Source organism: Chrysemys picta, chromosome 3 (assembly GCF_011386835.1).
Source record: "Chrysemys picta bellii isolate R12L10 chromosome 3, ASM1138683v2, whole genome shotgun sequence".
Classification (NCBI taxonomy): Eukaryota; Metazoa; Chordata; order Testudines; family Emydidae; genus Chrysemys; species Chrysemys picta.
In genome coordinates, this window is record NC_088793.1 from 184228985 (window position 1) to 184242425 (window position 13441).

A 13441-nucleotide genomic window follows, 5' to 3' on the forward strand; every position below is an offset into this window, starting at 1 on the left:
ATCCGCCAAAGGGCCCTCAGCCTTGGCCTACCCCAGGCACCGCAGGGGGCACCTTAGTGCCACCGACCCCGCCTTGTCCAGACACTCGTAGAGGTGCCAGGAAGCAGGCACAGGAGATTGGGGGTAGGGTGGGGGAACAGCAGCCGGGGAGCTGGGGGGAGGGGGGAAATCAGGCGGGGCGCGCACACCGAGGCCTTTCTCAACACCCTAGTGCCGCAGTCACTGAGAACGAGCGACACCGGGGCTGTCTGGGAGGGACGGGTGCGAGAGGCGGACTGGTCAGCCCCTGGGGACCGCACGCCCAGAGGGGCCCGGCTCCGCGCCCCCCAAACACCGCGCACCCCAGGTAAGCCCAGCCTGTCAGCGCCCCTTTACCTGCCACGAGCCGTAAGCGAGCCGGAAACGCAGCGGAGCGCGCCAGGACACGTGACCCATTGAGAGGCGGGGCAGAGGGCGCGATCGGGAGGAGGGCGTTGAAAGCAGAGCGGAGCTGGCGGTGTTCTGGGGCTCGTACAGAGCGGGGCCGAGGCTGTAGGCCGTCGGGTTCGCGCTCGGAGAACTGGAAGTGGGGGCTGGAGGGAGGCGGGGCTGGTATGTGTAACGCGGCGGCACAAAGGGGACTAGCGTAGCTGCACTGCCTGCGGCTGAGCTGTCAGTGGAAATACCGCGGCAGGCCGGGCACCGCGCAGGGCCTGAGCCAACCGCTCTGGTGCTAGCGCTAGTTGTTTTATTGAGTGTCTCCTGGGGCTTGGTATTGTTCTTAGCTCCTGGAGCCCAGCGACTGGTGAGACTCTCTTCTGGGCTTTTACAATCAGTAAATATCTGGACTCCTGATCACAGAGAGACCCTAAGGCCTGGTCCACATTAACCCCCCACTTCGAACTAAGGGCTAGTCTTCACTTACCGGCTGGTCCGGAGGCACGCAATCGATGTTCTGGGATCGGTTTATCGCGTCTGGTTAAGACGCGATAAATCGATCCCGGATCGATCCCGGAAGTGCCCACAATCGGCGCCGGTACTCCAGCTCTCCGAGAGGAGTACGCGGCGTCGACGGGGGGAGACTTCCGGCCGCGTCTGGACCCCGGTAAGTCCGGACTAAGGTACTTCGAATTCAGCTACGTTATTAACGTAGCTGAATTTGCGTACCTTAGTCCGAAGTCCGGACTAAGTGGGGACCAGCCCTAAGATATGCAACTTCAGCTACGTGAATAACGTAGCTGAAGTTGAAGTACCTTAGTTTGAACTTACCGTGGGTCCAGACGCGGCAGGCAGGCTCCCCCGTTGACTCTGCGTACTCCTCTCGTGGAGCAGGAGTACTGGCGTCGATAGTGAGCACTTCCAGGATCAACCCGGGATCGATTTATCACGTCTAGACAAGACGCGATAAATCGAACCCAGAAGATCGATTGCTTACCGCCGGACCCGGAGGTAAGTATAGATGTACCCTAAGAGAAGCGATAAAACCGGAAGTCAAATACAAAGAACCCTATGCTTATTTTTAAATCTCAGTATTTTTAAGGAAATCTCATGTCAGGGATCTGACTCGTGAATTTTAACACTTAGGGCTGGCAGCTCTGAAAGTATCAGCAGTGATGTATACATAGGCATGTGCAGCACATTTCATTAGGATGGGCACCCAGGGAATTTTATTATTATTTTTTTTTTAAAGGTGAACATCATAAAGGTGGGGGTGTGGGAGGGAGTGCAATGTGCAGGAAAGGGCTCAGGGCAAGGGATTGGGGCAGAGGACAGAACAAGGAGCAATGGTCTCAAGTTGCAGTGGGGGAGGTCCAGGTTGGATATTAGGAAACACTATTTCACTAGGAGGGTGATGAAGCACTGGAATGCGTTACCTAGGGAGGTGGTGGAGTCTCCTTCCTTGGAGGTTTTTAAGGCCCGGCTTGACAAAGCCCTGGCTGGGATGATTTAGTTGGGAATTGGTCCTGCTTTGAGCAGGGGGTTGGACTAGATGACCTCTTGAGGTCTCTTCCAACCCTGATATTCTATGATTCTAGGAGGGGTGTGGAGTGTATGAGGGGGCTCAGGGCAGGGAGCTGAAGTGCATGGGGGTGCAGGGGGCTCAAGGAAGGGGGTTGGGGTACAGGAGGGATACTGGGTGCAGGCAGGGGGCTGGGGTACAGGAGGAGTGCGAGGTTCAACAGGGGGCTCAGGGCAGGGAGTTGGAGTTCATGGGGCTGTAGGGGGCTCGGGTGCAGGAAGGGTGTGAGGTGCAGACAGGGGGCTCAGGGCAGGGAGTTGGGGGGTGGGGTGCAGGAGGGGTTTGGGCTCCGGCCCGGCGCTGCTTACCTGCAGCAGCACGCTCCCTGCCTGCCCTGGCCCCATGCCATTCCGCTTACCACATTCCTGTGCGGCCCTTGGGGAACAGGGGGCCACAGGGCTCCGCGCGCTGCCATTGCTGCACCTTCAAGTACCTCCCCTGAAGCTCCCATTGGCCACTGTTCCCCCTTCCCGGCCAATAGGAGCTGTGGGGGGCGGTGCCTGGAGCAATGCATGGAGCCCTCTGCCCCCCCCCCAAGGGCCCCAGGGACATGGTGCCGTGCCGGCCGCTTCTGAGAGTGGCACGGGGCCTGCGGTACCATGGGGGGCAAATCCCGCGGGCCAGATCTAAAGCCCTGAGGGGTGGGGGCCGGCCCGCGGGCATTAGGGTGTGCGTGGGCACACCTGGCACACCCCGTGCGCGGGCACACCTGGCACACCCCGTGCGCACGCCTATGGATGTATAGCCATTCTGATCCCTGGGGAATACACAAAGTACCAAATCTTGCTCCCAATGAAGATCCCGCCCGCCACAGAATCTTTTGGTGTCCATGTGATCACTAGGGCCGACAGGGGGGTGGAGGGGGGGAAGCCGGTACAAATTACCGGAGCCCGGCGGTCTGGAAGGGGACCAGGGCCCTGCTTCCCCTCCCTCTCGTAAGCCCTGTTTAGCCAGTCCGCCCTTGCTGGGGGGGCCCCAAAATTTTTTTTCACTGGGGCCCGAAACTGCTCTCGGCGGCCCTGGTGATCACTATCCATGTAGCAGCATTTCTTGGTAAATACACTTTGGAATTTGTTGGTCTTCCATTCTAATAATATGTCCATACTGCCAAAATTGAGCCAATACTGATGGATCAGTTGTCTCAAAGGGGAAGATCATTTCAATACGCTCCTCAGTTATCTGCCACATAAGTGCAGTCTCTTCCATTTGAAGAGGGGTAGGAAATTTCAACACAGCCACCTTCCTTTTTTGCTTAAAATGCCTAAGTATCAGGATATTTGTCAAAAGTACAAGTTGCTTAATTTCTCAGCAGCCTTAACTTCATGTCTGTAATTTAAGTACTTAAAAAATGTTGGTCTCTCTTGCATACCAGGAAATAGTTTATTCTATTTTTGGTTTTAGTATATTTTTAAGCCAAAATACTTAAGCCATAAACCAAAGCCTTAAAATGGTTGGACAGATTTTTTAAAATCAAATGCTTTCTAAATTTGGCACACACATGACATCAGTATAATAGATTAGAAGAAATTATAGGAGGAAGCTACCACCTTTTAATAGCCTTTGAAAAATCCTTAATCTTTCTTTCCATTAATACTGACTAAAAACCCACAGATAATCCCAAATGACATCATGTAATGCATCCTTTAGCCTTGGGGTGTTCTTGGGAGAATAACTCACAGTGACCTGCAGCAGGTTATTGCAATTTGCAATTTCTTGGGAGGGTGATTCAAATTGTAGGTGTGATGTGGAAAGTAAAATAGCTGTACTGCAAATTTTGCTGTCCCTAATACCTTTGTGCTCTAAGCAACTGCCTGTTTTGATTACATGGTACAGCCATCCTTCATTGCATTATGTAATAACTAGAAACACATTCACATGTTAGCAGTCACCATCTGCTGATGAATTTCCTAGGTGCCTTTTGAACATTTATAATGCATAATGCCCTTTTTGGCACATGTGTCTATGAAGACTCTCAAAGGGAATTTAAAATAAGTCAGATCATAATTCTCTACACTCAGGTAGATCCTCAGATGGCTTAAATTGTCATAGCGCCATTGAAGTCAATGGTTTAATTGAAGTAGTGTTTAATTTATGCCAGGGCTTACCCTGGCACCTCTAGGCTTGCTGCATCAGTTATGAATGTAAAATAATTGCTTGAGCCCCCGCATCTCTTTTATTACAAATTAAGCACTGAATTGAAGTCAATAGAGCTATGACAATTTATGCCATCTGAGAGTCTGCCCCTCTTAGTCCAGTTGAAAATAGTTTGTAATACTGGAACTGCTGTGCATCAAGTATTTAACTTCTTTGTGCCCCAGTTTCTCCTAGGGATGTAAATAGGGTTTAAAAATAGTAACCATGTAACCTATTAAAATTCTATTGGTTAAACAGTTAACCATTAAGGCAGTGAACTAGGGGTGCGGGGGGTGCTGCAGCACCCTCACGTGTTACACGGGACTCCATTGCCACCTGTTCCCAGCATCCCGGCTGCCATCCACGCCAGGATTCCCACTTCCACCGATGCCCAACATCCCAGCTGCCGCCAGCACCGGGATCCCTGCTGCTGGCCCAGCACCTGGGCCAGCAGTGGATCCCTGGGTGCAGGCCAGCAGCCAGGAGCCAGGGTGCAGGACTGGTAGCCGGGACCCTTGGCGCGGGGCTGGCAGCTGGGACCCTGGATGGGGCCGGCAGCAGAGTTTAATCATTAACCAAAACTAATAAGACTGATGCTTATCGGTTAACCAGTTAAACTTTTACATCCCTAGTTTCTCCATCTGTAAAATGGGGAAATAATAATACTTATCTATCTCACATAATTGTTGTGACACTTAAGCAATTGTGGACAAAACCTTATAAAAAGGCACTCTATAAATGCAAAGTATTACAAGATACATGCAAGTGACACTCAAGTTGTGTTCCTATAATAGAAAGGGACATGTGCAATTACAATATGTGTTACAACTGCAGGATACCAAATCAGATCACTTGACTGCCATGTTAGATGCACAGGGTGTGGAGATGGTATCTGTGATATAATTAATTCAGTGAATTTTGGATTGACCAGAATAATGTTCTTTTGGAAGGACTTTTAAAATTAAAATATCAAACAGTCACTAAAGTTTCCTACAAATCTGCTTTTTGACTAAACTTCCTTTTGATGATTTCTGGAAACTGTTCCATGTACTGTCATAATGTTCGTTTAATTAGCATTGGATCATATTTTGTCCATGTCTTGTAACCACAGATACATAGTGTTTCAAATTAAGGCTTTATTATAGTTTCCCTATTCTAGAACAAAGTGAGAAAAGCTGATGAATTATTTCAGATGTTGTAAGTCTGTATAATGGATTGACATTTATAAATACTTTCCCTTGAATTACATGCTAGTTAATTCTTTGTTTTGTTCTTTCATCAAAAGTTTTAATTATTATTGGTTGCATCTTTAGTAATACATTTATATATTTCTTATTATTGTTTATTAGGCAGGTACACAGTCTAATTGCATGCTATTTTACTTGTTCTAATTATTCTTTGCTTTGAATTTCTCTTAATTCTTCATTAGCTAGTGACCACATTTTTAGTGTGTCGAAGCCCACTTGCATGAACAGAACTGTGTGTACAATTGTGTGCCTACATTAGCATGTGAAATTACAGTAGCTGCACATATAAATGTTGGACATATAAATGTCTAACTATCCATTTACAGTATATACACAGTTGTGGTAATTGGTCATATAATTAGGTTTCTTTTTAAAAATCTGGTTTTGTTAATTGTATACAAATTCATATTTAATCAAGAATATATGTAAAATAATACTTTTAAAATTAAGCTTTAATTGAGTTTTGTCTAATTCAATCTGGCATTGCTCACACATTCATGACAGGAAACCTAGGGGAAGCTGCATACAACAAAAGTTGGCTGACCTATTTCTGTATCCTCCATGAAGACTCAGAGAGATTGCTCCAGAGTTTTCCCACAACTGTCACAGCAAAGAATTGTAAAAGGGTGTGGCCATAGGGAAAATGTGTGTAGTCTCATTTTTATGCTTTTACATACATGTCCTCTCTGACCAAACAATGGTGCTTAAGCATTAAGCTCCCCGCTATTTGAGAAAAAGAACGCACGAAGGGCTGTGCATTGAACTGATTTTAGGCAGAATACAGTGCACAATGACAATACCTTTGCTGCATTTGTGAGTCCATTTTGCAGGATGTTGCACAACGTCCCCGCTTTAGCTAGAAATTAGTCCGTAATTACTAGCTGTGTGCTGCGATAGAAGGAGCGCAGCAGTCTTTATGCTTTTGGTAACAGCTATTTATATATTATGAATCTGCAAAGTTTTTCAAATGTGGTGTCTGCTCAAGAAAAGTAGTCTGTCTTTAAAAAAAATTAATACATGCTAAGGTACTGCATTACCCTATTTTTGCCAAAGTGTTTTAATCAGGAAACTGAGGCAAAATCTTTTTCTTAATAACACTATATATATTTTTTCTTAAACAAATTATTTCATTTTCAAAGGAGGCTCCGCCTTCTAGTAGAGAGGGGGAAAAGTCTGTCTTACAGAGGAAGATCCCAAGGAGAGCTCCTTGGTTCTTTACCACCTAAATTAGGATAGTAGGGAGGTGGATGAGTAATGGAGGTGTGGGGCACAGGTAAGGGCCAGCTGCTCATAGTGCTGGCATGGGCCATGGTATTTGAAAGTGGGCAGGAGGAGTGCTACAAGTCTCAAACAAGGAAGCTTTGATGTCTCCAAGTGAAGTAGGGAACTGCTTTACAGGTAGCAGGAATAGGCTTCCAACATCTCCCTCCTGCCCCCAATCTTCCTCTCTCTGAGTTGGTGGCATGATCCCATCCTTATTAGCTTTCCCACCTACAGCAGTGCCTAGTGACCCGCCCATCCTCATGTGTATCTTGTAAATGATGTCCTGGCTTCTCTGATGTGGCCTAAATATTTAAACCAACCCAGATCTCTTACATTCTTCTGTCAAATCTGCTAATTACATCTGTGCATCCAGTTTTACTAACAAAACTGTTTGCACATCTTGAACAGATAAAACTGTTTTTCTTTTCATGCTTGTCTCTGTGTTTAAATAAGAAGAGCCAGTTCATGCTGCTGTTAACCACTTCTGGGATTTGCCTCTTTTATTCTATTAGTTTAAAGATGTTTGGAGCATCAGTTAGCATAATATCCTACAAGCCATTTTAAAGCCTTTCGAATTTATTGTTAAAGGGACATCATGATGCAACCCATATATCCAGAGGTTCACAAAGGGGCTTCTTTGCTGGAACTTCTCAGTACTCAACACTTTTAAATAGCAGGCCACTTATTTAGGCATCTATATATGGTTTTAGGAGCCTAATATTAGGCACTTAAATTTTAAAAACTTGACTTAAATAGTTAAGTGAAAAAAGTTTCCATTGGTGCTGTTATTACTGTTATCCCCATCTTCTGCCTCTTCGCTAGTCCTTTCTGTGTGTGCTGCACTCACCTGTTATACTTTGGCTCTATGTAGATTATAAACTGCCTGAACAGGGGTTTGTCTTTTACTATATGTTTGTACAGAAACCAGCATAATTGAGGTCCAATCCTCATTACGGCCTCTGAGTGCTACCGTAAGACATAATAATCACAATTGTCAATCTAGTGTTTGAATTGTATTAACGTATATAATCTCAAATTGATTTTTGTGAAAAAAATAAATACCAAAACTGAGTTTCATTAAGTATTTGTTTGAAGTTTAGTTACAGAGCAAAATTCTGAAGTAATGTGTCAGATTATATAACTACAACCTAATTAAGACATCCCCCCACACCTATATGAATGCATATACAGACATGTTTAATGGTTAGTGGGATTAGTGTTATGTCTCTTTTTAATTCTTCTTAAAGGAGGATTTATTATGTGGAATAAAATGTTTTGTCCATTAATGGCAACAACTCTTATCTTACAGTTAAAATGCCACATATTTCATACAGTATGTTGACACATTTATTCAAATCAATTTTTTTTTTTTTGCAAAACAGCTACTCCCAAATCAGAATGAACCCAGTGTTACTATTGACTTAATGTCTGAAGCGTCAATTTTTATTAGAATTAATGCAAATTTATTCCATTTGCAGCTAGCTTCCTGCTTGTAAATTGTTCACAAGCCTTTTATATAAGCAAATACAGCCTACATACTGATAAAGAACATATCACAGAATTCCAAAATAGCTTGTAAATACTTAATCCAGACTGACAAATCATTCTGAAATGGTAAGACACAAAGGGAAATATGTCACACAGATTTGGTTCTAGCCTGCTTATAAGAAAAGCCCTGCACAAGTTACTTATCATAAAAGATATAAAAATTGAGACTTTTTAACATGTAAAATCAGTTCTCTCAAGTGGCCTAGTGGTAATAACCCTGCATCACACCCGAAGGGAGACAAAGGCTAAATTCACAGAAATGAAGGAGCTGCAGCATGGTATTTAGGCTCAGTGTGTCAAAAACATAGAGATCCTTGATTATATTAAAAAAAGGATGTCAGTATTCCTTCTTCTTTTAATTTGGGTAAAAGCCAGGCAAAGGAATGCAAAGCAATTTGTGGGTGGGGTGGGTGCTGCAAGACCACACTGTTTTTTAAAATAAAAATATTTTGTAATTAATTGATGAAAAAATTATTTTTCAGTTAGATTTTTAGGGAATTCTGTTCCACATTGGGAACTACCACTAACTATATGAGTGTACTTCAGCCTTGGGAAATCATCATGTAAATCAGCTACCAGTCCTTTTCCATTCACTTATAAACCAAACCAAACATCCCTGCTCCCAATAGATCTCGGGGTAGGGGAGAGATTCAGACCTTCTCTCCTGTAAACCCGCCTGTCTTTGCAGTTGTGATTTGTGTGATGCCGGCTGCTGCAGAACCCCCAGCTCGTGTGTCCTGGTAAGAGGAGCTGCCCTCTGCAGAGGGCACCTCCCAGCATCAGCTAGTCAGCTGACAAGTCTGAGACTGAGCTGTCAGCCATGGCAGTCCAGCAGCAACAGCCACTGTCGTCTTGTGGGCTTTGGGAGGCGCTGGAGGAGCATCTGCGAGCCTTGAACATCCCAGTGGTCAGCATGGAGCACCCCGAAGTGAGTGTCAGTAGTAACTATGCAGCCACCTACGATGCTGGGTCAGTGCAGCAGGGAGGGAGGTGACATGTGTCTGTTAGGGAGCAGGAAGGGTGTACCTTTTTGAATTCCTGTTGGCAATTCCTACATTTGATAGAATTAAAAAAATTGTGGATGGCAGGAGGGCAATAGATGTAATATATTTGGGCACATATTGTGCCACTGTTTTTTAAGCGGCATTCTGTCCCCTGGAGAGTTTTGTTTAAAAAGATGGACAATGGATTTGAATAAATCTTTCAATACTTTGTCTCAAAATCTTACTAGAAAAATTAATTTGTGATGGCATGGTGTAGCAGATCCCTTAATAGCTTTTGGTACCCTTAGCCTTGATAATAGTGCCTCTCCTGGTACTGGATAAGAGTGTATCGCATTTGCTATTGCCTGTGCTGATCCCCCATTCCTCTTTGGGACCAATAGTGCCCGCATGTTGGGCTTCAGACAACTCTGACTCTTTGCCCCATTGGGGCTGGTTCCCCTGTTATCACCAGAGAACCCCAGGGACTCCTGAATATCCAGTTCAGAGTAATCTCCCCTTCATTGTCACCCAATAGGCCCTTGAGATCTTTCTGGGATCACCATCGAGATCACAGTCTGTCCTGCAGTCGGGATGGGGACTCTTGGACAGGGCATACTGGCCACCAGTGTCTTTACCCCGGTGCCCAGTGGCCTCCTTGAGACACTCTTCAGTCCCTGGGGTCACACTCTTTGACCTGCTCCAGGAGGAAAGTCCTGATGGTGGCTCCTGCTCCCAAACCACCCCATCTGGTAGTGACTGCTGCGTCTGGTCCCTCTCGACTGCTAGGGTTATTCTGAGCAGATCCTGTGGTGCAAGAACAGGACTATTGTTGGCACAGCCAACTAAACCACCTCTTGGTCCTCTCTGGATGACTCTACTGTGCTGGAATCTTCTTCTCCATGCCTGAGGACTTTAAAGAGTATCAGGACTTCCTAAGATGTATGGCCACTACCTTGAGCATCCAGGCAGAATTCCTGCAGGAGAATACACACAAACTGCTAGATATTCTCCAATCATCAGCTCTGGGGAGAAGAACCCTCCCAATAAATGAGCCTCTCTTGGAGCCTGCAAAGGACCTCTGGAATACTCCAGCTTCACTGTCTCTTATGGTAAAGCATTCAGAATAGGGGCACTTCGTTCAGGATTTTGAGGGTTTCTGCACCCACTTGTCCCCTAACCGCAGCAAATGCAGCAAGGCAGGTATATGTCCACTCCTAAGGACAAAGAGTCCAAGAGGTTGGACTTTATGCGGGAAAAGATTTATATTTCTTCCCTGCAGATGCACATCGTGAACCAGAAGGCGTTTCTTTCCAAATATGACTTTGTTAATTGGGTGGCCACGTCATGCTGTCTGGAGTGGCTCATGATTGAGAGTGCCAACCTCAGGGCAGACTGTCAAAAAGCAGGCCAGAAACCCCAAACCAATTGTATGATCTATAATCATACTAAACCAACCCAGTAACAAGTGTGGACTCTTAAAGCACTATAACAGTCTCACCATGGTGTCAGACAGTCCCCTTGGGCATTTGAGTCTATCTTACCATTCAGGCAAGCTGGACTTAGTGATAGATGGTCCCTTACACCAAAATGCACAACAGTATTCAGGTTACTCCCAGTCCCGAAGGACCAGTCACTTATTTCAGGGCAGTTGTATTCAGATTTCAAACCAAACACTTATAGCCAATCCTGTAATAAACTAACTAAAGGTTTATTAACTAGGAAAAGTAAAAGGTTATTTAAAAGGTTAAAACAGGAAACACACACACAAATCAGTTTCAATCTTAGATTTAAAAAGGTAATATAAACTTCTATAATAAACAGCTCTATATGTCCTTCAGGGCTGACCCATGCCAAGCAGTAACTGGAAACAAGCCAGCAGCTTTGTTGACCTCCTCGGACTAATGACCACAACAAGAACCACTTCCACTTGTCCAAATAGGATGCTCTGGTGGAGGCCTTCCTATTATTGAACAAGACTTACCGGACTGTTTCTGGACATCATTCCTCCTCCTTGTCTAACCACGCAGCATCCACCTTGTGAGCTGTAGGCAGCTAAACACTGGATTCAAAACCTGACCATGTTGCTGAGGCAGGAGGTTGGGATGAAGAGGAAGGGATATGGGAGGCCAAACCAATAAAGCAAGGAGGTCGGAAAACCAATATTGTCTCAGCCATGGTGAAGCAATGCCAGTGAGAATGGCATGGTCCAATTTCATCTTGAAAATAACCTGTGAGATTATTCAAATTAGTGGAAAAGCATATAGGAGTGCTTATTCCCAGCTCAGGTGAAAAGCATCAGTCAAGGAACCAGACAGAGACCCCCTCGGGAGTACAGTAATCAGCATTTCTTGTTTTGTCTCATGGTGAAGAGGTGGATCATGGGGATGCCCCAAACTGCAAAAATGGACCACAGGATGCTGGGCTTCAGAGACCACTCGTTAATCAGAGAAATTTCTGCTGAGGTGATCTGCCAGGTGATTCTCGACCTCAGGTAAATGATTGACCATGGGTGTAATGTTTCCCCTGGTGCAAAGCTACCAGACCCTGATCACCTCCTGACACAGCATGTTGGAGTGTGCTTCTCTCTGTCCATTTACATAATGCATCACAGTGGTGTTGGTGATTATGAGAACCACTGAGTCCCTAATGTGATTTTGAAAAATCTGACAAGCATCAGATGGCCCAAAGCTCCAGAATATCAACGTGCAGAGAAGCTTTCTGTTTTGACCACAGGTTTGAACTTTCAGTAACCCCAGATGTGCTCCTCAACCTGTTAAGGAGGCATCTATGACAATAGTTTTGGTTAGTGGGCAACAGAGTTTCTTGCACCTGTAATAAGTCAGTGTCAGTATTGGGCATAGCTGGTGTATTGAGATCCTACATATTCCAGATGCCACCCAGGCACAAAGATAAGTGCTGATTTTAGATCCTGCCCCCAAGTATGGATTTACGATGACATTCAGAATCTGATCACACATGTGACCCTCCCCTCCCCATGATTGGGATTGTTGCATATGGCATTGTGATATATGTGGGAGTCTTTATTGCTGCTTGTTTTGCAAAACAGCAAAGAAGACCAGCTACCACTCCAAGGTAACTCCCAGGGCTGAGGAACAAAGAACAAGAGACAACTCCATCACTTCCTATGCAGATCTCTTTCCAGTGCTTGTATGAATTTACTCCAATTTTTCCCAGCTTACCTGGTGCCTCTACTCTCTGAAACCAAAATATTCATGGGGTTGCTAGGCAGCAGATGCCTGTGTGCTGGTGATACCACAATATTGTTCCATCATCTCCTTTGATGAGGTAAGATATGGACAGGAGAATCCCAGTGGCTCCATAATCTGCCCAGCCAGCTCCATGTTGAATATCACTGCACATTGATTCATTATGGGTTTTTAGAACAAGAAATACAATAACCAAGGGAAGCTGGGCTATCTTGTGATTGGAGGAGGGGCCTGGAAGTTAGGACTCATGGGTTTTATTTTTTTTTTGTGTTGCCAATTCACTACGGTTATGTCTACACTGGAAAAAAAAAAAGATCTGTTCTTAATTTGGGTTGGCTAACCCATGTTAACTAACTCAGGTTAAAGTAGCAATGGAAACTGGACATTCCAGATTTTAATTCAGGTTAATAACTCCAATTAAATCTCAGCCTCCCTTTATAGGCTTTACTTAAGCTGTTAATGTGAGTTAAAAGCAGAGTTGTCATATCTTCATTGCTATTTTAATCCAAATTAGCTAACCAGATTTAAGAAGGCACTTTGTGTGTGTGTGGGTGGGGTGGGGGTGGGGGTGGAGGGGTGTTTAGCAGTGTAGACATACCTTATGTAGCTTTTACTGAGCAGGTATGGTCGTGATCCTACTGGTTTTACTTCTAAAACATTTCCAAAATTCACTACTAGAAATATGTACAGGTTGAGGTTATCCCTTTACCTCAGTGTACTAAAAGAGTAAGGTGAAAAGCCAGGGGCAAAAACGATAGATTGTAGAGGTAAAACTGGTGATTTGTTTTAATTGTACCTGCTCAATAACATGATCTGTTTTGCCCTCATCACCTATGGGGATCCTAACCACACTCACGGGTCTCTTCTGTTTCCTGTAGCATGCGTGGGGTAAGGGCAACTATGTCCAAACAAGAATTTAGGCTAGGTCTGTTATTATTAGCTCTGCCCCATACTGGGTGAGCAGAGTTGGGAATGGAGGAAACATGCTGATGTCATTAGGTGCCATTAATGTATATAGTTTGTAAAATTCTTGGGGGTGAA

At 45.0% G+C, this 13441-nt stretch overlaps 2 protein-coding genes across 7 annotated transcripts in view; both read right to left on the bottom strand.

Annotated features, from left to right (window-relative positions):
- MTIF2 (mitochondrial translational initiation factor 2) overlaps positions 1–1379 on the bottom strand; it is a 50045-nt gene extending 48666 nt beyond the window's left edge. For 3 of the 6 annotated variants that reach the window (XM_065590792.1, XM_065590791.1, XM_065590788.1), the window contains exon 1: positions 376–505. The gene's annotated coding sequence lies outside the window, so the exon portion shown is untranslated. Of the gene's footprint in view, positions 1–375; positions 506–1248 lie in introns of those variants that run through there. The other 3 variants (XM_065590789.1, XM_065590790.1, XM_065590794.1) reach the window with 3 other exon arrangements.
- The window catches only part of CCDC88A (coiled-coil domain containing 88A), a 410515-nt gene that overhangs the window by 5215 nt on the left and 391859 nt on the right, over positions 1–13441 (bottom strand). The window lies entirely within an intron of this gene.